The following is a 26,070-nucleotide window of genomic DNA, read 5'->3' on the forward strand; positions in this document are numbered from 1 at the left end:
GTATTGGTCTGTCCAGCTGATCTTTCACTGCCACAGGGCCAGGGATTATTTTTTAAAAATGAAAGAAAAATAGTATAGATACATTGCTTTCTCATGTTCGATGTCTTCCATCCTGAAGCTCTCTTTCCTGTCCTCCGATATCTTCATACTGTCTTTCTCTTTAGTTAAACAGAATGAATTGCTCAACAAACATTAACCATGAGACAACTTTTTGCTTTTTAATTTTTGCTTGAACTGTGACATATTTTATCAGAAAGAAAACCATGATCTCTCTATTGAGGCTCTTCTACTTAAGTTGGCTAGTAACTTTAGGGTTTGGTACAAAGCACTCAACCCATTTTCAGTGCTGTTTATAAAGAGGACTGAGGTCTGGTCGGTCCCTTGCCCACCACCACTCAGGATTTCTGCTGAAAACCCAACCTTCACATCTCTTCAGCAGTGCTTGCCCACTACAGCAGTGATGGTCTTGGTGGTCCAGATTCCTCTGTTTCTGCAGTGATTTTTCCATCTATACTTGTCTGGCAGAAAGCCAGACTCTGGCAGAAAGCTCTTTTGGTTCACATATACAAACACACCCGGGAACAAGCTGACCCACACTGCGAGGTTTAGTTGGGTTCCAAGAACTGCTACCTACTTCCAAGACCAGAGTCAACATTCCCCACCTTTCCTGGTGGCCATTACCACCCAAATATCAGCAAAGTCTTTCAAAGCCACTCAAGATTCAGTGTCATTTATAACCTTCTCCTATAAAAAATACCGCTGTGTTATGACAGAAAAAAATTGCAACCGTTCATAACATCATTCTGCTTTCTTCCTGGTCACACAGGGAGACTTCATCTTTCCGCCTTCCTTACATCTGGGTGGGACCTGTGATGAGCTCTGAACAGAGAATAGGGACCCACGTGCCATCCCTTTCCTAGAACTTGCCATAAAACCTTTCTTGTGGGATCTTCCATGTGGTCTTTCCCTGTATCTGTGTGACTGGCAGTAAAGGATTCCAGGACAGTAGAGCTGCAAGCTGGGGCTAGCCTGAACCCTGAGCTACCACGTAGAGGAGAGCCGGCCAGGAGAATAGCTAACCTGTGCTGCAGCATGAGAAATAAGTTTTTATTTTGTGAGTTCTTGAGATTTGAATGGGGGAGGGTGTCTACCTGGTTTTTTTGGAAAAGACCATCCTTCTTTAATTAATAACATTTATTAGTCAGAGCAGTTTGCCCTCCCTGGACAACGTCATTCAACTTATCTTTGCACCAGAGGCACCTTTTAAATGTATCTACCCAAAACAGAAGTGTTGGCATCATGTGGACTCATTTACTGACATCTAGATATTAAAAGAGGTTGGCATTTCTAGCCCCATACCTATATTGGTCAACTTGGCTGAGTTGTGCTGTGATCATAAGTGACCCCCAAATCCAAGTGGCTTATATCAATAAAGGTTTATTTCTTGCTCAAGTTACATTTCCATCATTGGTCAGCCGAGGCTCTATTTCACATTGTCTTCACTGTGGGAGCCAGCGTGCTGGTGTAAACTCTATCTGGAGCATTGCCAGACTCACGGAAGAGGAAATAGAGCCCAGCAAACCATGTGCTGGGTCCTAGCTTGTAGGTGGCTTCTGCCTGTAAGTGGCAAACATCACTTCTGCTTGCATTTAATGAACCGAAGCAAACCACACGGCTAAGCCTGATCTCGTGGAGAGTGATATACAGTCCAGGAAAGGACACCACAGAAAGGGAAACTGGAGTATTCAGAAGTATAATAATGCCATCTATCAAAATCCTCAAAGAAATTTTTCTTAATTTCTGTCTTGATAAGCATCCTGTTATTTTCAGAAGGTAGAATGTGTTAGGACCTTGTTTAATTTAAATTCTTCGTTGAAACTGTATTCCTCCTTAGCACTGAGTTCAGAAAGAGCTAAACTTGTTAAAGGAAAGATAAGCATGTTCCCTAACCTGAAATTCAGTGCTTTAAAAAAAAATGGTGCAAAAAATTGTGCATAGCAGGTACCCTCTGCTCCTTCTCTAGTCAGCTTCTCTGTGAGCCTTATAATGTATTAAGTTTCTTAGGTTGTATTAGTTTTCTGTTGCTGCCATAACAAATCACTACAAATTCAGCAACTTAACACTCGTTTGGGGCAGCTGGGTGGCTCAGTTGGTTAAGTGCCTGCCTTTGGTGCAGGTCATGATCCCAGGGTCCCAGGACTGGGCTTCTCGCTCAGCGGGGAGTCTACTTCTTTTTCTTCCTCTGCCTCACCCCCTTTTGTAGCTCAGAGGTCCAATCGCGGCATCCAGCCCTGCTGGGAGCCTCGCAGGTTGAAAACAAGGCATCAGCAAGCCTCTGGAGGCTCTGAGTCTAAGCCTGCCTGCGGGCTCGTGCAGAATTTTGGCCAGATTTAGTTGCATACAGTTGTCGGACTGAGGTCTCTGCTTCCTTGTTGGCAGTTAGTTGGTCCAAGGTGGTCCTCATTTCCAGAAGTCGCCTGCATTCCCTGACTCTTGGTCTTCAGAATTCTTCCAACTTCAGCATTTTTCTCATACGTCAAATCTCTCTGCCCTTCCTCTTCTCCATCTCTCTGCTCACCTCTTCTTCCTCATCTTTCTGACTCTTCTCCCTTCACTCCTGCTTTTAAGGGCTTCTCTGAGTACATTGGGTCTATCCAGATAATCTAGGAAAATCTTCCTATGTTAAGGTCAGTTGATGAGATTAACCTTAGTTTCATCTGCAAAACCTCGTCACCGCCACACCGAGATGAGTGCTGAATAGCCAGGGGATGAGAACCTTGTGGGGGGTTCTTCAGAATTCTCTAGAATTCTGCCTACCATGCAGGTTTTAGTTATATCTGTGGACCAGATAATTATTTGGAATACGTTCCCTAGAGCTTTTCATCTTATAAAGGCCAGTAGGTTTGGTGGTATAAAAATCTACTTTCGAGAGACAACACTCTATAAGCAAGGCAAGCTCTCTAACGTTCGGGATGGAACTTTACACTCTCTTCCCGCAGGCCCCAAACTCATGCTCAGGGGATAGTCCCTGGATGTTGGCTGCTCTTTCTCCTGTTGCTGGTGTTCTGGCTGTGCCTGCTGATGTAAAATGGGCCCAGGTCTACGTAAGTTTTAGGCAGATTCTGAGGGCCTGTGAGGGACCACGTGCTCCAGAGCCTTTTAAAATAGCCTGTATGTATGTCCTAGCTCAAAGAAGTGGTTCTGCAGGACGGCTTATAACTTTCCACCTGGCAGCCCAAGCTTATCATGTCGCCTCAGCTTTGCTGAGGAGTCGAGTGAATGTGTTTACATATTGTTAGCTAGTAGGATTCCTGAAAGTGTGATGATTTCAGAAATTAATAGCAGAAAATTTAGGTGGATTCTAGAGGAAGACTCTTTTTTTCCCCACTCCATACTCTTCTATGGCCCATATGGAAAGGAAGTCCCTCCAAACCTTCCATAGATTTTGGGAAGTACCTGAGGTGTGGTTTCTGTGTTTCTTTCTACCTTTTACATGTTTTCTCCAAAGGGGCAGGAGTAGCTAACCTTCTGGGTAAGAATCTGAGCCTTCTGATGAGTTCCTTGTCTTATAAGTTAGGGTTTGCTTTAAAGCAGGGAACAGACTCAGTGCTTTCTCTCCTGCCCTGACCACAACATGGGAAGGTAAAGACAGTGTGTTCCTTCCTCTTCTTACTTTTGTGCGAGAGCGACAGCTCGGTCAGGGCTGGAGCTTTCTTTCTAGATCTTGCCCTGCCCATTTCTCGGACCTCATTTCCTGTCACCTTTTCTTTCTATCCATCTTTTCCCCCTTTTTTCCCCTAGAATAGGCTAGTCTGGTCCCTATCTCTGAGCATGAATCCTTGTATCACATTTCTCTTTTATTTCCTTCTTAGCACTTTTCAGCATCTAAAATTTTCTTTTCTTTTTCTTTTGTAAGATTCTGTTTATTTATTTGTCAGAGAGAGAGAGAACAGCAGCGGGGTGGGGGGGGCAAGCAGCAGACAGAAGGAAAAGCAGGGTCCCCACTAAGCAAGGAACCCTATGCAGGATTTGATCCCAGGACCCTGAAATCATGACCTAAGCCAAAGGCAGACACTCTTAAATGACTGACCCACCCACGTATCCCTAAAATTTTCTTTTTAAGACCTGTTCATATTTTGTATTGGATTTCTAGGGGCTGCCAAAAACAAAAGTGTCAGAGATTGAGTGGCTTAAACAATAGAAATTTATTTTCTTACAATTCTGGAGATTAGAAGTCCAAGGTCAAGGTGTCAGCAGGGTTGGTTTCTTCTGAGGCCTCTCTCCTGGACTTGTAGATAGCCATCTTCTCCATGTGTCTTCGCACTGTCTGTCCTAATCTCTTTTCTTATAAGAATATCAGTCATATTAGATTAGAGCCCATACTATTGACCTCATTTTAACTGAATTACCTCCTTAGAGACTCTGTCTCCAAATACAGTCACATTCTGAGAAATTGGATATTAACACTTCAACATTTGAATTTGGGGAGGGCACATTCAGCCAGTAACACATGTATGTGGTCTGTGTTCTCCCTACTAAAATGTAAGTCTCATGGTAGAAGGGATCTTTTCTATTTTGCTTGATGCTATGTATAAAGCACTTAGACTGGTACCTGGTGTATAGTTAGTGCTCAGTAAATACTTGCTCAGTAAATGAAGAAACCTGATTAGTTTAGATATCTACAGGATTTAGATACATATAGTATTTACATAGTTTGGAGAACTATTGGATTCGCGACTAATAATATGTGAAGGGTAGGCAGGGAAAAGTCTTGGGTGATTTTCTAGCTTAGAAAATTGAATGGATAGTTGTATTCCTCAAAATGATAGGAAACACAAGAAAAGGATCAGAGTTTTAGGAAAAAGTTCTGGACATATGGAGTTAGAGATATTTGGAATATATTTAAGTGGGAAAGTTAAGAAGACCTTTAGATATATTGTCTGAAATGCAGTGAGAGATCTTGATTAAAGATCTAATCTAAAGATTCCTAAAGATTTAGAAATCAGTAGTTCATAGTTAGTAGTAAAATCAAGATGACAAATGAGATTATTCAAAAAACACTCAGAGGAAGAGATCTAATATAGAGGCAATCAAAATACTAATTTTAAAGATTGGTTGAGAAAGCAACGTTTGATTGAGAATAGACAGATACAGGAGGAGAGCAAAAAGTGAAATGTCAGAATCAAAGGAGGAAAAATATCAAAAGGAATGGTCGCCTGTGTCAAAGGATAAGAAGGAGCAGTTCTCAAAGACTGTTTCAAGGAATAATTCTCCCATGAAATGTTATTTGGAAGATTATTTTGTGGTCAATTAAGAGTGAGAAGTGCTGAAATCTACATACTTCACACACACACACACACACACACACACACACTCCACACAATAGCCTGTTACTGTCTCTGAGAAGTTTTGCTGTAAAGAAACCTAAAAGTTTTAATTTCCAAAGTAGTTTCCAAAGCTTATTTGACCATGAATCACTCTCCTTCCTTCTTACATGGCTACGATTAATAATGGCACTAAGAAACACTCTTTGGGGAACAGGGCAATGGCATAATCATTTAGATAAGCACTGAAATATTAGTTTGCATTTCGCAAGTAAGGGGTTTCACAGATCTTGCTGGAGTTGTGTCTGTAGCATTGTAGGGCCTGAAGGGATAGAGTGAAAGCAGTAGGCGTAATCTGCTCCTTCTATAAATCTGACCCCCAGAAGGAGGACACAAACAGAAGGCAGTATCTTGAATGGATGATCGTGTTTTAAGGTCCAATACATATGTTTTGAAAGGGAAGGCTATAAGGTGAAGTTTATAAACAATAAAGAGATTGAGGAATAGTAGCGGGAGGATTTGAATAATGAACAGAAAAGATCTACAAGGAGATGGGAGAAACGGAGAAATAGAAGAAAGTTCTCCCCTTTTCCAGAGACTGGAGGAGAGGAGAGGAAGAGGACGCAGTCATAGATGAGATGTAGGAGAAAGGGATAGAGAAAGCCCATGATAACCTCAGCTCCTCAGACAAGAACACGTGCCCAGTGGTCTTTGGTGCTGAAACAGAAGATGCTGTCTTCCAAATCCCCCTCCATGATAAAGCTCATGTCTGATCTTGCTCCTGTTAAAGTCCTTTCCAAATGTTATCGTTACTACTCCTGTGGTCGGGGAGTCACTTCTCCTTTGGATTCCTATGTAGGCATCATTGTCCTGTGACTTTAATCATTTGGCTTCTTTCAGGTCTCTGCCTCTAGGACTGAGACTCATCTTATGTGTTCCTGTCTCCCCATTACCTTTCACAAAGTGGGGGGCCACAAACACTGTAGAATGGCTAGTGAGTCACAAGTAGCACCACAGTTTGCCCACAATCACAAATTCAATGAATTGGATTATTACAGCTTACACAACTCAGTTTTTTTCCGTTTTCAGTGTCTTACATTGAAAAGTCTCCAGGTGTGATTTCCTTCCATCAAGTTCTCATCACCCATGCCCAGCTCAATTGATTTCATCTCTCTTTTCCTTGCCTTATTGTCCCAAAGTGTGTTGCCTTTGTAGTTCTGTGTCTAAAGCATTTATTAGCATGCAAGGCACATAACTGAAGTTCAATAAATGATGGCTATTATCATTGCCATTATAATAGATCCAACTCCCAACCAAGGAAAGCTTCATTATCAGGGATGCCAAGTTTATATTTCTTAATTACCTAGGTGCTGTTCTAGTTCTTGACCTCCATATTTTCTTTCATGAATCTTTTCTCTTATTAACTATTTAATGTTCCCTACCTCACTTAATTTTTTTCATCACCAAATCTCTTAATTATATCTATGTATTCAATATTATTTGCTTAGTATACATATTTTAATTTTTTAAAGGTTTATTTATTTGAGAGAGAGAGAGAGCAGGAGGAAGAGCAGCAGGAGAGAGAGGATCCTGAAGCAGACTCCCTGCTAAGCACAGAGTCTGATATGGAACTCAATCCTAGGACTCCAAGACCATGACTTGAGCCAAAACCAAGAGTTGGCCATTTAACTGACTGAGACACCCAGACACCCCTTAACACACATATTTATATTTAGACTTTTTTTCTCCCTAATATTTTTTTCTCTCATCTTTCTTAATTTTAAGCTCTTAAAAGTCTAAAGTAATATTTTTTTATTCATTTCTCCTCCAACCATCAGTTGCCAATGAAAAAGCAGAGAGTCACCATTTTTCTTTTTCATGTATTTAACAAATATTCATTTGTTGGGCACTTAATATGCACCAGCCACTGTTCTGGACACTGAAGATACAACATGGTAAACAAGAATGTCACTGTCTTTATGAAGCTTATAATGAAGGACTCAAGCAATGAATAAGTAAAGATTAGGTGATAATAAACTTGGAAACATTGGTTTCTTATTTGGGTCATCAGACAGTAAGGAAGTAACTCATAAGAAATGTGTGGCTTGCCCTAGATGACTGAGCAGAAACTATTTCATGATCAAAGTTTATAGACAAGCTGTATCTGAAATACCAGACTGAAGAGACGAGGGAAATTGATCAGGTCATATAACAGAGCAAGTCGATCAGGATTCACAGTGGAAAGACCCAAAATGTAGTCAACCAGGCCGTATGTAGATGACAGTGGATAGCTTTAAGAGTTGCATCCATTTTTGTTTAATTCTATCACTATTGTCTGAAAGCAGCCCTACTAAACAGTTATTGCTGATAACTGTCTAGGGGATCTGAGACCTCTTCTTTCTCAAGGTAGCAGCAGTAGGGGAAGCCATGAGACATAGTTTATGATTTGAATTTTCTGTTAAGGTTATTAAACAGGCAGACAGCTGTCATAGTATAGATGAAAGCAGTTTCTTTCTAATAGATGCCAGAAACTTCGTCTATTTTAGGAGAACAAATCTACTGGGGAGATAATTGGCTCAGTTATGGGGATATCAGGTTTTTTGTGTCTGTGAAATCTTCACTGATGAAAAGTCCTTTAGTTTAATGTATCGGAGACAAGATCTGATATTGTCTGACCCATTAGGAATGGACGAGATTCCCTAGGAATGGCGCGCTGCATTTATTTATTTATTTATTTATTTATTTATTTATTTTCAGCATAACAGTATTCACTATTTTTTCACCACAACCAGTGCTCCATGCAATCCATACCCTCTATAATACCTACCACCTGGTACCCCAACCTCCCACCTCCCCCCCACTTCAAACCCCTCAGATTGTTTTTCAGAGTCCATAGTCTCTCATGATTCACCTCCCCTTCCAATTTCCCCCAACTCCCCTCTCCTCTCTAATTCCTCATGTCCTCCATGCTATTTGTTATGCTCCACAGATAAGGGAAACCATATGATAATTGACTTTTTCTGCTTGACTGATTTCACTCAGCATAATCTCTTCCAGTCCTGTCCATGTTGCTACAAAAGTTGGGTATTCGTCCTTTCTGATGGAGGCATAATACTCCATAGTGTATATGGACCACATCTTCCTTATCCATTCGTCCGTTGAAGGGCATCTTGGTTCTTTCCACAGTTTGGCAATCGTGGCCATTGCTCCTATAAACATTGGGATACAGATGGCCCTTCTTTTCACAACATCTGTATCTTTGGGGTAAATACCCAGGAGTGCAATTGCAGGGTCATAGGGAAGTGTGCTGCATTTTTAAATATTTAGAGCCAGCTAGGGAAAGAAGTGGAACCGAAGGGCTCACTGGGAGAAGGTGGAGGGGGTCACCGGATTGATGGGTGTGGTTATAGATAAAAAACAAGTATAGGGAGGGTAACTGAGTGAAAGAAATGGGAGAGTAAAAGGCATTCAGAGAGTGGGGTGGCTGAATTCAGTCTTTTGAATCTGGAGCAATTCTGAGTGATACGTTGTAGATGTGCCCGGGGGTGACTGAAAGTATGGGAAAGGTTGTTGGAGGAGATGCAAAGGAGAAGCAGCCTAGAACAGTGATAATGATGAAAGTAGAGAAGAGATTAAATCATGGAGATGAGAGGGGATACCAGAAATGTGAGTCTGGTGAAGACCCACCAGCCACAGTTGCTTCTGGAGAGATAACTGTGGTGTGGAGGCACCTGGGTCCCTCTAGAGTCAGTCACAGCCTGAGATAGGTTGCATTTTTAGAGAAGATATTGGTTGTTCAGAAAGTGACAACTCGGGTTTCTGTGGGGCTCCATTGCATTGGTTCTTGGATCAGAGCTGTTGGTGTTTCAACTTACACTAAGGCTGCTAGGTGGAGGTCCTTGTTACCTATAAGGGATCTGTACTACAGGAGTTGTACCCAGTGAAATTTCAAGGAATCCAGGTTGATTGTTACCCCTGAATCCCTGCAAGTATAGCATCCAACCTATGGGGTTTTCTGCGAGCTCAGACTGGGGGAGGGAAGCAAGCCTACATCTAACTAATCTCTGAGTGGCCTAAGGAGTAAATGGAAACAAGGAGTTGATGACAGAGAATGGGAGCTATTTGGGGCATCATGTGTTGAGCTGAAGGATTAAGCAGAGAGTGAGTAAGTACTAGAAACAAAGTCAGACCTGGGTGAGGGGCCAAAGTTACTTCCCAAATCACTAAACCAAGAAGGTAAAATGAGAGGATGCACAAGTCACATGTATTCCAGATGTAAGAGACAATGGGTCAGATATGAAGTGGAAAAAAATGAAGCCTAGTTATTAAGGTGAAGGAGAAAGGAATCCGGTTATTTGATATAATGTAGATGGGTGGTGTGCAAGCCCCCCTCCCTTTTTAAAAAGCAATATAATTAAAAAATAAGCCAAAAAATTGCATCATTGGAGAATTAACTCTTGGCAGCTTCTAACTAGCAAGATGGTCTTGAATAATCCTTTTTTAAAAAATTTTTTAAAAATTTTTTTAAATTTATTTTTTATTTATTTTCAGCATAACAGTATTTGTTATTTTTGCACCACACCCAGTGCTCCATGCAATCCTTGCCCTCTATAATACCCACCACCTGGTACCCCGGCCCTCCCACCCCCCGCCCCTTCAAAACCCTCAGATTGTTTTTCAGAGTCCATAGTCTCTCATGGTTCACCTCCCCTTCCAATTTCCCCCAACTCCCTTCTCCTCTCTTACTCCCCATGTCCTCCACGCTATTTGTTATGCTCCACAAATAAGTGGAACCATATGATAATTGACTCTCCCTGCTTGACTGATTTCACTCAGCATAATCTCTTCCAGTCCCGTCCATGTTGCTACAAAAGTTGGGTATTCGTCCTTTCTGATGGAGGCATAATACTCCATAGTGTATATGGACCACATCTTCCTTATCCATTCGTCCGTTGAAGGGCATCTTGGTTGAATAATCCTTTAAAGTCTATGGCACTCTGTATTCTCATTTGTAAAAATTAAGCGTTTCAGCCAAATGATCTCTAAAGTTTCTGGGAGCTCTGTGAATCTCTGTGAATCATTTATTCTTCCCCCATTCACAACCCTGCTATCCTCTCCTAATCTCCAGCATCCTCTTTTGGGTCCCAGATTATACTGAAGGGATCCCCTGTTTTCACGCAAGGCCAGCCCTGCCTCTTTGTTTCTTTAACATTTAGGACTGAAGTAGCTCCAGACGTTTGGAGATAGCTCACATCCTGCTGGACTTTGGTGAATGACCTAACTTCTCTAAATGGAGCATGACTGCACTGTTTATATGTGGTTTTGCTTTGTTACCAGGCAATTAATATGAACTCCATTGACATATTGTGTACCAGAGGAGTTTTGTGCCTTATCACACTGGCAGAGCTAAAAGTGTGATGGCTGCTTTGGGGAGTGGAAGAGGCTGAAATGAAGACAAAGAGTGAACATGGAGAAACAAGATGGTGGTGGTGGAGAGAACCAGCGAAGAGGGAAGGCTAAGGTGGTGCTGAGAAGGAACAGAGAGACTTTTCTTCTTCCTAACAGCAGCAGAGGGAAGAATCCAGCTGAAGACAATACGGAGACATCTGGCTTCAGGAGTACCAGATGGTCTGGTCGCCGACTCCTTCAAAATGGTGAGCTTTGTGAACATTCTCGTTTTAATCTGTTGTGGATGTGAGTACTCAGCAGATGCATTCTGTGAGCATTTCTTGGCGGAAGCAGCCTATCACACTGAGGTATTCCAGCATAACCTTTGAGAGGAGGGGAATGTCCATGAGGACTCTGTACTTTTATTTGAGAAGCTAGGACGGGAGGATCGGATGAGGAACTGAAAGTTGTGTTCTTTGTTTTCATTCTGAAATATGAGGGTTCATTTGTACTATGCAAACTACTTCCTTCTTGTGTTTTATTATTATTATTATTTTTTTACCACATATTTAACGTGCGTCAGCAGGCTGCTTTTCTTCATTATGTGGTTTGCTTTGGAAATAATGTCGCATAGGAAGAGGGAGCAGAGCCATAGGGAAACTTAAAACATGACTTAAGGCCTGATGTCTCTTAATAGTCATCTATGTAAGCCATTTCTCTATGCGGCACACAGACAACCACCCCTGCTTCCATTCAGTACCTTGTGGTAACTCACTATGTGTAAGATTACGGATTTGCTCCCTTCTCTTCCCTCTACCCCATTTCCTTCTTTCTGCCAGGCTGCATTTGGGTGTGAGGGTTGTCAGGGGGAGTCTAGCTTCACACTAATTTGCCACCTCTAAATCATACCTTGCTTAAAAGAAGAAAATTCAGATCTCAACTTTATATAGGTAGTTATAAATAGATTTCACTGCTATCTTTATACACATGGAAGCAGATACAATCTCAGAAGTCCCTTCTGACTCTAGAATTCTTAGATTCTGTGACTCTTTGGGGATTTTTTTTTTTTTTTAAATTAGGCTCCATGCTGGGCATGGGCCCAATGTAGGGCTTGAACTCATGACCCTGAGATTGAGACCCGAGCTGAGATCAAGAGTTGGACACTTAACTGACTGGACTACCCAGGTTCCTGTCTTTGGGGATTTTTAATGGGAAGTTGCTGTGGAAGTGAAATGACTGATAAGTGACCATAATTTGCAGAGAAATCCGAGAAATGATGCCATATTGGCATAACTGCTTTTGAAGATGTGATGAAGCAGTAAAGCAAATACAGTTTTGGAGTGTAGCTTGGGTTGGATCTTTCAGCATTTGTATCTCTTCTCCAATGTTACTATTTTCTATTTGGCACCATATCCAAGAAATTATTACTATTCAGTAATGTTTTCTATCATTAAAAATAGCCAGAAACCACCCCCCCCTTTTTTTAAATACGGAAATGTTTAAAGAAATGGAAGGACTTAGGGGCAATTATATCAGAAATGATTCTCAGTCAAGTTTTGCTACTTGACAGCTTATCAGAGAAGACTTCAGAGAGCTTAATTTAACTTCTTTGTGTACCCATCAGAGAGTGGGAAGAATTCCTTAATTCCAGGTAAGTTAATTACAGGTTTACAAGTGTATGATGATCTAAATTTCATGTGACATAATTACCTTTCCACCTAAGAATTGATACCAGTTACTTCATGATTGGTACACCAGGTCAGAAATGAAAAGATCTGAAATTTGAGTCAGTCAGAAAGACAAAGACTACTGAGGTATCTACAACTATCACGAAGAAAATTTTTTTTTTTAAAGATTTTATTTATTTATTTGACAGAGAGAGATCACAGTAGGAGAGAGGAAGGGAAGAGATCACAGAGAGAGGAAGGGAAGCAGGCCCCTCGCTGAGCAGAGAGCCCGATGTGGGACTCGATCCCAGGACCCTGAGATCACGACCTGAGCCGAAGGCAGCGGCTTAACCCACTGAGCCACCCAGGCACCCCACGAAGAAAATTTTTAAGAAAATTCCTTATTGTCTTGAGTTCAGCTGCTTAGAAACCATTAGTGTTCTCAAACTAAAAAAAAAAAAAAAAAAAAAAAAATCCCTTCTGCTATTTTGCTCCCTTTTCCACTCCATTTCTTCCCTTTCTTGTGCCTGTATTTAAAATTTTCACTGACAACTTATGCAGTAGTCTGTTTGCCATCTTTCTGGACACAAAAGAATCGTGTCCTCATGTATGGAAGCTGGTCTTAGTGCAGTGGAAAAACACTTTACCTTGCAGATTGCTACTGAGTTCTTAATTAATTAGGCTTAGAAAGTAAAACAGACATGTGGTCAGTTATGTAGGGTCCTAAAAGGCAGAGCTCACCCATATATTTTCCTGAAATGTTTTGAATTACAATACGAGGCAAAGTTTTTTTATGTGTAAGTGCTACCTCTGGGGGTAATCACTTATTAACATCCGGTTACTTTCTTTGTTACTATTTTCTGGTTAATTTTGGGAGAGTAAAGCTATCTGTTCTCTCAGCAGCATTTTTCTTTTATTTTGATGTTCTTTGTTAGATTCCTTTCCTTTTAAGTGCTAACATTTATATTAATGTGGCATTGAGATATTGTAGTAAAATTAAATCTGCACAGGGAATAAATAAATGTGTCTTTAAGTGGAAATCTGTGTAGGTTCTAGAAAAGAAAACTTAAAGACTTTTGGCTGGTTATGTTATTATTAGAAACAACAGGATTCCTAATAGCAGAGAGGCTTTACATAAGGATGTATAGGTGATATAGGATTTAACTACTGAAAAACGTAATAAGGCAATATTTCCCAAGATTATAAATAATCTGTGAATGGTACTAGGAAAAACTAAATGTATTGCTCCATGTCATCACTTTGAATCTCCGATGTCAGGGAAAAGGTCAAGGTCAAAAACACAGATGGAGCTCATGCTAGTCAGGCAAAAGCCCTAGCACCCCCTAATAGGTATCAAGAAGCCTTTGCTCAAGTTGGAATGGGTCAAGCTGTTTTCCTTAAAGTCAAACATCTTAAGGATGATTTTGGTTAGTTCATTGTTGGATTTACTCTATTGTGAGTTTATCTTCAAACATTGTTGCACTTGGGTTGGCAACAGGCAGCTACTAATAATCTTTGATCTTGACCTTAGCTGCTTTCACCATCTGAAGATTGAGTCTGAGAATGGGTAAAGTTCTGTTCATGGATCATAAAACACCATTGACTATTTCCATCATCACGTCAGGCTTTGAGGGAAGAAGTGGTTTCGTCCTAGTTCTGGCAACGTTTTCTTCATACCTATTAGTGTTGCCAGATAAGAATCCATTGCAGTACAGACAAAAGGTTGATATCTAGAATCTATAAAGAACTCCTCAAACTCAATACACACAAAACAGATAATCATATCAAAAAATGGGCAGAAGATATGAACAGACACTTCTCCAATGAAGACGTACAAATGGCTATCAGACACATGAAAAAATTTCGTCATCACTAGCCATCAGGGAGATTCAAATTAAAACCACATTGAGGGGACACCTTGGTGGCTCAGTGGGTTAAGCCTCTGCCTTCAGCTCAGGTCATGATCTCGGTCCCGGGATCGAGCCCCGCATCGGGCTCTCTGCTCAGCGGTGAACCTGCTTCCTCCTCTCTCTGCCTGCCTCTCTGTCTGCCTCTCTGCCTGCTTGTGATCTCTCTCTCTCTGTCAAATAAATAAAAAGAATCTTAAAAAAAAAAAACAAACACATTGAGATATCACCTTACACCAGTTGGAATGGCCAAAATTAGCAAGACAGGAAACAACATGTGTTGGAGGGGATGTGGAGAAAGGGGAACCCTTTTACACTGTTGGTGGGAATGCAAGTTGGTGCAGCCTCTTTGGAGAACAGTGTGGAGATTCCTCAAGAAATTAAAAATAGAACTTCCCTATGACCCTGCCATTGCACTCCTGGGTATTTACCCCAGAGATACAGATGTCGTGAAAAGAAGGGCCATCCGTACCCCAATGTTTATAGCAGCAATGGCCATGATTGCCAAACTGTAGAAAGAACCAAGATGCTCTTCAATGGACGAGTGGATAAGGAAGATGTGGTCCATATACACTATGGAGTATTATGCCTCCATCAGAAAGGAATACCCAATTTTTGTAGCAACATGGATGGGACTGGAAGAGATTCTGCTGAGTGAAATAAGTCAAGCAGAGAGAGTCAATTATCATATGGTTTCACTTATTTGTGGAGCATAACAAATAGCATGGAGGACATGGGAAGTTAGGAGAAGGGAGTTGGGGGAAATTGGAAGGGGAGGTGAACCATGAGAGACTATGGACTCTGAAAAATAATCTGAAGGGGTTTTAAGTTGTGGGAGGGGGTGGGAGGTTGGGGGAAGCAGAGGGTGGGTATTAGAGAGGGCACGGATTGCATGGAGCACTGGGTGTGGTACAAAAACAATGAATACTGTTATATTAAAAATAAATTAAAAAAAAAAAAAAAGAATCCATTGCCTAATGTGCAGCAAGCCAAGCACTGAGACCAGTTTTACAGCTGGTTTTATTGCAGAGTGCCAAGCAAGGAGAGGGGAGAAAAATGATCAAATCTGCCTCCTTGAAGGGTTGGGGTTGGGTATATTTAAGAATGAGGTCTGGATGTCACAGGGTACTTAGGCTGACTGCAATATGCTAATTGAATATATGGAAAACAGGAGGTGTCCTCCCTTCTGAGCACGCACATGTCTTTTTGTGGGACAGCATGTTCATTAAATGGCATTGTAAACATGATCAATGCAGAGGGAAGATTGAGGGGTTACTTTTGTTCACACTTGGTGCCATCTGTGCAATTTTAAAAGGATTATTCTGGGTTTGTTCTGGTCTCAGCTAGTCTTACCAGTGATTAGTCAACTTCAGCAAAACAAGTTTTTAAATCAGTGGGGTTAACCAGAGCGTGTCCTTAGAATGGATGGTCAAGCATTTGCTAGCTCATTGTGCCAGTTTTCATTAGCTCATGCCTGAACCTCTTTGCTGACAAGTATGAGACCATCTTGATTTCTGATGTTGGCCTTTCTCCACATCTCAAAGATCAACCTTCAGAGCAAGCAAACGCTACCTGGCAGTGTGTGCCCATACATGTGTACCTGTGTGTATGTGTCAAGGGGAAGGGTATGATCCAGAGATGCATTCCATTTTTCTCTCAGAAAGTCCTCTGTAAAGATCTGCCCCAGTTGCCCACACTGATAACCCACATGTTAACATGTCCCTAATTGGTTCTTCTCCTTTCCTTGTCTCGCTTTCCTCACTTTCTCTGGGGTCACTTCCTAAATAAACCGCCTGCACACAAGTACTTCTGTTTTTGTGTAACCCAAACTAAGAACCATTAAAACAATAAATCCTTTGGCGCTGAAAATGCAACACAAAGATGTGTTCATCCTACTTGGAAAAAAAAAATCCATTTTTAAGCCAAAACCAAATAAACAAACCTTTGTTGTCAAATCACACACACATGCGCACACCTGTACACACACATTTCACACTCAGATTGGTCTAAACAAGTAGACAATAGCTTGAGTCGATGATAACTTAAGCAAAGAAATTGCTGAAACATAAAGCCAGAAAACAGAAATTATGAAAAAGATGTAGATGATAAATTAGAAGTTGTAAACCACAGTCAAGAATAAAACTGAACAAAAGAAATAAGATGCATTGGAATCTGGGTAGATTAATACAACCAGCATGAACTAACACAATGAGACTCTGCTATGTGTGACAACATGTATGTAATGTCTGTAAACTTCATTGAAATTTATATTCAGGGCATTCTTGTCAACAAATTGGATAAAAGAATGGTTGTCTTTGAAGGGGATGACCATGGAGGAATAATACTGTGCTAGAAACCCTTTGGGTTTTTTAATCCTAGTTAATCCCTGAACCCTCTGACATTTAGCAAATCAATTAATTTCTCTGGATGTGTGTTTACCTGACTTAGCCCATTGTGTCAGTAAGAACTCAGATTTTATAATGACCACAAAAAGACTTTGAATAATATAAAATTCTATGAAAATGTAAGAGTTTATTATTTTTTAAAAAAGAGGTAGGATATGAGAACAGATGCTTGTTCTTGGGGCCTCAAGGAAGTACAGTATACCTCAAGAGAGTAGAGCTTTGCCAGATGTAAAGTTCTCTGGGTGAAATTTCCCTTTCAAAGTGTACACATGTCTTATTTTATTTATTCACTTCTTTTTTTTTAAGATTTTATTTATTTATTTGACAGAGATTACAAATAGGCAGAGAGGCAAGCAGAGAGAGAGGAGGAAGTAGGCTCTCCACGGAGCAGAGAGCCTGATGCGGGGCTCGATCCCAGGACCCTGAGATCATGACCTGAGCCGAAGGCAGAGGCTTAACCCACTGAGCCACCCAGGCGCCCCTATTTATTCACTTCTAATTTTTGTATAGTTAAATGTCTGATTTGAAGAACCTAATGTTGATTTCATTTTCTTATACTAAGCCCCAAACTCAAGCATTGTTCCCATCTCAGGATGGCTTAACAAACTAATAGCTTGTACCCCTGGAAATTTGAAAAATTGCTGAGTTACCCTGAGTGCTCTGAGAAAGGAGCTTCTTTCTCTTGGATACTCAACTACTCTAAGATATCTTTAGCTGTGGAGTCCTATAGTGTGCTCAGAACTATGAAAGGTAAAATGGATTAAGCAAAAGAATTGTTAAAAAGAGTTCCTTCACTCAAGGAGTTTATAATCTAGCTGGGGAAGTAGGGAGCAAATATGCACCTAGGAAATTAACACAAACAAATACAAGCCAGTATTAATTCAGATACCTATTGAGAACCTTCTATAGGCGTACTCTAGATGTTTTGGAAGAAAGTATAACATGTCTTTGAATACTGTGTTATAACAATTCAGTCCATTCTGGGGGTCAGAACTGTTAATGTTATTGGTCAGTGTCCTTTGAAATTATCTTACCAAGTCATCTAGTACAGTGGGAAGGCGAATGTCACAAGTAATTCCCCTTCTTCATTCTTCTTTTTCCTCCACACCCCATCAGGGAAAAACCCTTTCTATCTCTAGAACTTGCATGAAAAACCAGTGAAATAATCCAGTGATACTGCTAAGATTAGTGACCCAACCCCTGCTCAACGGGTGCATTTCTAAACCACATATGTCAGGGTTGTCACAACATATAGGTCAGTGTGTGGTTTCCTACACTGTGGCCACTCTGGGGAGAGAAAGCAGGACTATGTTCTTATGAGAAAAAGGTGTTCACTGAGAAAGACAAGGCAGAGATGGTGGGCTGAGAAAACACAGGAGCTCCTAAAGGTCATCTTATTCATCTGGAAATTCTCCCATTGGCCATTGTCCCTCTTTGGCCATGGCTTGTGTTCATATTGAGCTGATTCTCTTCTACCTAGCAAGCCCCAGGCCAGAGGAAGGACAGTGTGGCTTGGTGGGAGTAGATGACGACATGGCCATCAATATACGCTGGCTGGATGCCTGTTTCTTCCTGTCTCTTACATTAACAGATTCAAGAATTGCTGATAAGAGACTTTTAAAGACTGAGGAAGGAAGAAAGAAGACGTATCTTATCAGAATGACACAAGAATTCTGGAGGAGGGCGGCTAGGTGGCTCAGTGGGTTAAGCCTCTGCTTTTGGCTCAGGTCATGATCTCAGGGTCCTGGGATCGAGCTGGCATCAGGCTCTCTGCTCAGCAGGGAGCCTGCTTCCCCCTGTCTCTCTGCCTACTTGTAATCTCTCTCTGTCAAATAAATAAATAGAATCTAAAAAAAAAAAAAAAGAATTCTGAAGGAGAAGGCGAAAGATAAGGACATAGTGACTGCTACAGGGTATGCTGATGGTCAGTCCTTGAGTGGCAAGTCCTGGAAATGTATGAGGGCGTTCTCATGTCAGAATATTATATTCCTTAGTCAGCTTAGAAGAAAGGCTAATTTAAAAGATATAACCTGGTAATTTTTCCATATTGATTTATGCTCAGAAGAGATTTTGGATTGTGTTCTATTGGGTAATTTCTTCTACACTGAGGCAGAATGAGGTTAGGTTAAAAGGTCAGATTATAGAGCCAGATAGTAAGTATGATTTAAAAATCAATTTCCAACACTTTCTAGTAGCATGACCTTGGAAAGTTTGCTTTAACTTCTGCCCTTTTACCTATATAATGGAGATAATAAAAATATCCATGTCACAGAGTGTTGTAAGGATTAAATAAATTCATAGATAAGAAAGGGTCAAAACTCAGTAGTTGTTTGGTCATGGTCATGGTCCAAACTCAGTAGTTGTTTGGTCACGGTCATGGTCCAAACTCAGTAGTTGTTTCTCAGGGAAGTTATGTGAAACCCATTCAGCACAGTCTGCATAGCTGAGAGTTGGAACACATGGGTTTTGCAGTTAGAGTGGCTCTGGAGTCAATAGAGTTGTTTCCTCTGCAAGTTATTTAATTTTCTAAGCATCATGTTCTCCATCTGTGAGTTGGGATAGTAGCAGCATTTACCTCATAGTATGTTCTGAGGAATGAGTGAGATGATTTACATAACGACCTTGATGCACACAGTGAATGCTGCTTGTTTAATACACACACAGACATCACACATACACAAACCCTGTGTTTTGCATCTGACATGACTGACTCTTTGTTCCTTAAAAAGAAAACCTGAAAAACCTTCGTTTTCCTGGGAAAGTGTAAAATAATGACTCTGACCTGATTACTTATATAACTGGGAAAAATATATCCTTTTCAACTCTTTCTCACATTTCCCCTTTCTATCTCCCATACCAGAAGTAGAAGAACAGGGAAACCTGTTGCAAAACAGGAGAGGAGGAAGAAGAGAACCAAAGCTGATTTAGCACATGACCCCTCTTCTCACAGATGTTGGCCAGCCAGGACTGGCTTTATACTTTGTGGGGCTCAGTGCAAAGTGAAAGTGCAAGGCCCCTAGTTCAGAAGTTGTTAGTTCTTAAGAAATCCTCATAATTGTCAGAGGAAAGTTCATCTATTACAAAAAACCCACCCCCAAACATTACTAGTTATTGAATAGTGTGTGTGTGTGTGTGTGTGTGTGTGTCCTGAAATGATGCAGAGTATTCATTTTCTTGGTCTAAGTATAAGTCAACTCCTTATGCTTAACCAACGTTTAATCTCTTGGGAGGACTTACCTCTCCTCAAAGAAGTGAAAGCTTGATTTTTGTTTCCCTTTGTTAGAGATCACTCATACTAGCTTGGGGGTATTAAGAGAATGAGACGTGTACAGGGAATAAAGGTGCCTCCATCTTCAGAAGCCAACAATGCATATTAAAGGATACTTTTATCTGTTATATAGTCTTCAGGGAAATTTAGTGATGGACTTTACTTCTTTCAGAGACTATCACATGGCTCAAGCCACCCATCTTTTCTTGTTCTATGGCCAGATTTAGGAGACTGGGCCCTGGGGTGCAGCAACAGAGATACTGGAGGGGATATAGGGACAAATGAGGGAAAGAAGGGGGGTTTGAGGAAAGCTGCTTGAGTTAGAGGAAGGAGAAAGGTGGTTAGATTAAGAAGTAGGGAAGAAAAGGAGATTGTAAGGGGGGTGCTGGGGAGAGAAGAAGAGGACACTGAAGATGAGAGAAGTCTGGTTTGAAAGGTTCTGAAGTTAACCTGTGGCTTAGGAAGTCCCTGGGAAAGAGGAGAATCCCTGGAGTTTGAGATCTTATAGCAGGTCCTTTCCCTTCATGGGTGAATAGAAAGCCCCAAGGGACCATGGAGAGAACACTGGTCATCGTAGATCCCCTGACACTATCACTCCTTAACTTTGTGGATTGGTCACTTCTCGCAGTGATTCAGAGTCCTGATAGGCAAAGCAAAGGGCCTTACACGTTTCAGTCTCGAACCAGACCATGAATTCCAGGCAAGTGCATGAATGAGAGGGAGAGGAAAGTTAAGATAAAGGAAGGAAAGCACAGCCAGAGACAAGAAGGGTGGAGAAGAGGAAGCTCAGGAGGATACAGGGAGATTGGATAAGAGAGAGTGAAGTGTGGCCATTTTTGCCTGTCAAACTTTTCTTTACAGGTTTTTCAGTAATAGTTTTAATGAGATATTTACATACCACAGAATTCTACCTTTTACACTGTGCAACTCAGTGCTTTTTGGTATATTTACAGAGTTGTGCAACAACTACCACTGTCTAATTCTAAAATCTTTTCTTCACCCCCAGAAGAAACTACCCATTAGCAGTTGCTCTCATTCTCCTCTTATCCCCTGTCTCCCAAAACTGAACACTTGCTTTCTGTCCCTAGGGATTTGCCTATTCTAGACATTTCATATAAATGGAATCATACAATATGTGATGGTTTGTGACTGGTTTCATTCCCTTAGCAGTATGTTCTCAAGGTTCATCCATGTGGTAGCATGAATCGATATTTCATTTCTTAATTGCTAAATTATATTCCATTGTATAGATATGTCACATTTTGTTCTATCCGTCAAGTAAGAAATATTTAGGTTGTTTCCACTTTTGGGCTATGATGAATAATGGTGCAAATAACATTCTCGTAGAAGTTCTTACCTGGACAGTTTTTCATTTCTCTTGGGTGTATAACCTAGGAGTGGAATTGCTGTGTCATGTGGAACTCTATATTTAATATTTTGAATAACTGCTAAGCAATTTTCCAGTATGACTAAACCATTTTACAGTCTTACCAGTAATGAATGAAAGTCCAGTTTCTCCTCATCCTAATATTTCTATTTTGCTCATGCTTTAGAGTCATATCTAAGAAATCATTGTCCAATCCAGTATTGTTAAGGATTTACCATTTTTTCCTTCTAAGCTTTATGGCTTAAATTATTGCTTTTAGGTTTATGATCTACTATGAATTAATTTTTTGAGTAAAGATTCTGTTTAATTCTTTTGAATGTGGATATCCAGTTGTCCCAAAATCATTTGTTGAGAAAACTCTTCTTTCCCTACACTTGTCAAGAATCAGTTGACCATAAATGTAAAAATTTCTTTGTGGACCCTAAAGTCTGTTTTATTGATCTACATGTCCATCTGAATGCCAGTGCATTGTCTTGGTTACTGTACCTTTGTAGTAAATTTTGAAAATGTGAATTGGGAGTCCTCCAACTTTGTTCTTGTTATTGCTTTCTTTTTGATTTAGGGTATTTTACCTCAATTGTATTTCCACATGAATTTCTTGAGGCAATTTGTAAATTTCTGCAAAAAAAAAAAAGGCTGTATTTTTGATAAGCATTGTGTTGAATGTGCAGGTCAGTTTGGGAACTATTGCCATCTTAACAATATTGTTTTCTGATCTGTGAACATGGCTGTCTTTCCATTTATTTATGTTGCTTTTAAGTCTTCCATCAGTGCTTTATAGTTTCAGGGTATAAGTCTTATACTTTTAAAAATATGTATTCCTAATACTTCATTGTTTTTTTGATACTATCATAAATGGAATAATTTCTCAATTCCTTTTCCAGATTATTTATTATTAGTGTATAGAAGTGCAATTAATATTTGTATATTTATCTTGTATCCTGCAGATTCTCTGAAATTGTTGATCAGTTCTAATAGTTTTCTCAGGGATTTCTTGGCAAGATTATGTCATATTCAAGTAGAGATAGCTTCACTTCTTTCTTTCTAATCTGATTTCCTGTTATTTCTTTTTTTCCCAATTGGCTTGATAGAACCTGTAGTGTACTCTAGGATAGAAGTGGTGAGAAGAGATATCTGTGTTTTATTCCTGATCTAAAGGGTAAAGCATTAATTATGATGCTACCTGTGGGTTTTTCATAGGTAGCCTTTATCAGAGCAAGGAAGATCTGTTCTGATATTCATAGGACATTGAACGTTTGGAGTATGAGTGGGTGTTGGATCTTGTCATTTTCCTGTATCAGGAGAGATTCGTTTTTGCCTTATTTTTTGTTAATATGACATATTACATTAATTGGTTTTGTATGCTAAACAACCTCACATTCCTGGAATAAATTCCACTTTGTTATGGTATATAATATTTATTTGTTGCTGGATTTGGTTTGCTATTATTATGCTGAGTATTTTTAATTCTATATTCCGATGGGCATTAGTCTGTGTTCTTTTCTGATAATGTCTTTGTCTGATTTTGGTTTCAGGGTAACACTAGCCACATAGAATGAGTTGGTAAGTGTTCTCTCCTTCTCTATCTTTTGGAAGAGTTGGCAAATTGGTATTATTCCTTAAACCTTTCATAGATCTCATGAGTGAAGCCATCTGGGCTTGGGCTTTTTTGGAGGGAAGTTTTTAAATGACTAATTTATTACCTTTATTTGTTATAATCATTCAAATTTTCAATTTCTTCTTGAGTCAGTTTCTATACTTTGTATCATTCTAAGAACTTCTCTACTTCATTTAAATTATCTAATGTGTGAACACAGTTGTTCTTACTATTCCCTCATTATCCTTTTATTTCTCTAAAGTTGTACTGATATTTTCTCTTTAATTCCTGATTTTAGTAATTTGAGTCTTTTTTAAAAAAGATTTTATTTATTTGAAAGAGAGATAGTGAGAGAGTGAACAAGACGGGGTAAGGTGAGAGGGAGAAAGAGACTCCTCTGAGTGGGAAGACCAATGTGGGCTCAGTTCTTGGACTCTGGGATCATGACTTGAGCCAAAAGCAGCTGTTTAACCAACTGAGTCATCCAGGTGCCCCTGTAATTTGAGTCTTATGTCCTTTCTATTTGTTAGTCTAACTAAATGTTGGCAATTTTGTTGATCTTTTCAAAGAGATGGTTTTTGGTTTCATTGAGCTTTCGTGATTTTTTCTATTTTTATTTCATTTCCTTTCTAATTTTTACTGCTTTTTTCTTTGTTTCTTTTGAATTTAATTTACTTTTCCTTTCCTAGTTTCTTAAGGTGGAAGGTTAGTCATTATTGATGCCTTCTTCTTCTTTGAGGTAGGCATTTACAGCTATAGTTTTCTCCCAGACATTGCTTCACGTCATCTACATCCCATAAGTGCTGGGATGCTGTATTTTATTTTTATTCTACCTCAAAGTATTCTCTAATTACTTTTGTAGTTTCTTTTTTGACCTATTAGTTACTTAGGAAAGCATTAATTTCTACATATTCTTATTTTCTCAAATTTCCTTTTCTTATTAATTTCTAATTCCACTGTAGTCTGAAAACATACTTTGTATGATTTCAACCTGTAAATTTATTGAGACTTGTTTTACAACCTATTTAATTGTATATCCTATGGACTGTTCCATCTGAACTTGAGAAAAGTGTCTTTTGTTGATGGTGGAGTGCAGGGGGACACAGATGTTTGATAGGCCGTCTTGGTTTTTGTTTTATTCATCTTCTAATTTCTTGTTGTTCTTCTGTCTTGTTGCTATATCCATTACTGAAAGGGAGTATTGAAGCTTTCGATTACTATCATTGAATTTTCTATTTCTCCCTTTAGTTCTGTGTTTTTGTGCATTGTATTTTACACATTGTATACTGCTATTGAATGCATCAATGTTTATAATTGTTATATCTTCTTGATAGAGTGACTCTTATTATAAAAAGTCCTTTTTTAAAATCTCTAGTAACATTTTTACAGAGCACATTTTGTCTGATAGTGGTATAACACCTCAGCTTTTTAGGTTACCGTTGGCGTAGTATATCTTATTCCATTCCTCTATCTATTCAGGTGTTTTAATCTAAAATGTATCTCTGGTCCACCACATATAATCGGGTCATATTTTTTCTTTGTTTCTTTGTCTTCAACCAATTCTTCCAGTATCTACCTTTCAACTGAAGTGTTTAATCCATTTACATTTAATGTAACTACAAATCAGGTAGGATTTACACCTTCCCTTTTGTAATTTTTTATTTTCTAGTGTACCATTTTTTTAAAGATTTTTTTTAAAAAATTTTATCTATTTGACAGGGAGAGAGAGATCACAGGTAGGCAGGGTGGGGTGGGTGGGATGCAGGCTCCCCGCTGAGCAGAAGACCTGATGTGAGGCTTGATCCCAGAACCCTGGGATCATGACCTGAGCTGAAGGCAGAGGCTTAACCCAATGAGCCACCCAGGCACCCCTCTAGTGTACCATTTTAATTCCCTTGTTCTTTCTTCAATTATATATTTTTAAGTTGTTTCCATAGAGGTTTCCCTGGAGCTTACACTTAACTTCTTAAGTTAAAACAATTTTGTTAAAACTTGCTCCATTATCATTCTATTCTTTCCACCCTCCTTTGTGCTTTATTGTCATATTAATTACATTATTATATATAAGCCCATCAGCATAGTTTTATAATTATTACTTTATGTAGTTGTCTTTTTTATTTTTAATTTTTTGCAGCTGTCCTTTAAAGCAGATAGAAAAAAAGAAAATTATAAACAAAAATGCATTTATACTGTCATTTATATTTACCTATGCACTTAATGTTATTTATGCTCTTTACTTTTTGTATGGATCTAAGTTACTATCTAGTGTACTCTAACTTAGCCTGAAAGGCTCCTTTCTTGTAGTGTAGTTCTGCTAGTAATCAGTTTTTGCTATCTGAAATTATCTTGTGTTCTTGATTTTTGAGGGGAAGTTTGCTGGATATGGAATTCTTTTTTTTTTTTTTCAAGTTTCTGAGGAAGAATTTAGTGATTCATCAGTTGCAAAAAGTACTCAGTGCTCATTGCACCAAGTGCCCTCCATAATGCCCAAAACCCAGTTACCGCATTCCTCCATGCACCTCCCCTGCAGCAACGCTCAGTTTGTTTCCTGTAGTTAAGAGTCTCTTATGGTGGGTGCCTGGGTGGTTCAGTTGATTAAGTGTCTGCCTTTGGCTCAGTTCATGACCTCAGAGTCCTGGGATTGAGTCCCACATTGAGCTCCCCATTCCACTGGGGCCCTGCTTCTCTCTCTGCCTCTCTCTCTCATGAATAAATAAATGAAAAAAATTTTAAGAAGAGTCTTTAACGGTTTATCTCCCTCTCTGTTTTCATATTATTTTATTTTCCCTTCCCTTTCCCTATGTTCATCTGTTTTGTTTCTTAAATCCCACATATGGGTGAAATCATATGGTATTTGTCTTTCTCTAACTGACTTATTTCGCTTAGCATAATATCCTCCAGTTCCATCTCTGTCATTGCAAATGGCAAGATTTCATTCTTTTTTTTTTTTTAAGATTTTTTTTATTTATCTGAGAGAAAGAATTAGAGAGAAAGAGCATGAGAGGGGGAGGGTCAGAGGGAGAAGTAGACTCCTTGCTGAGCAAGGAACCCAATGTAGGACTCAATCCTGGGACTCTAGGATCATGACCTGAGATGAAGGCTGTTGCTTAAGCAACCGGGCCACCCG

At 39.6% G+C, this 26,070-nt stretch overlaps 1 long non-coding RNA gene across 2 annotated transcripts in view; it reads left to right on the top strand.

Moving 5' to 3' along the window:
• The window catches only part of LOC123393241, a 236,831-nt gene that overhangs the window by 70,684 nt on the left and 140,077 nt on the right, over nt 1-26,070 (top strand). For both annotated transcript variants that reach the window (XR_006607978.1, XR_006607979.1), the window contains exon 2: nt 10,662-10,978. This is a non-coding gene — a long non-coding RNA (uncharacterized LOC123393241). The remainder of the gene's footprint in view (nt 1-10,661; nt 10,979-26,070) is intronic.

The sequence above is a fragment of the Mustela putorius genome, unplaced genomic scaffold (assembly GCF_011764305.1).
Source record: "Mustela putorius furo isolate JIRA1106 unplaced genomic scaffold, ASM1176430v1.1 tig00000785_pilon_pilon_pilon, whole genome shotgun sequence".
In the NCBI taxonomy this organism is placed as follows: Eukaryota; Metazoa; Chordata; class Mammalia; order Carnivora; family Mustelidae; genus Mustela; species Mustela putorius.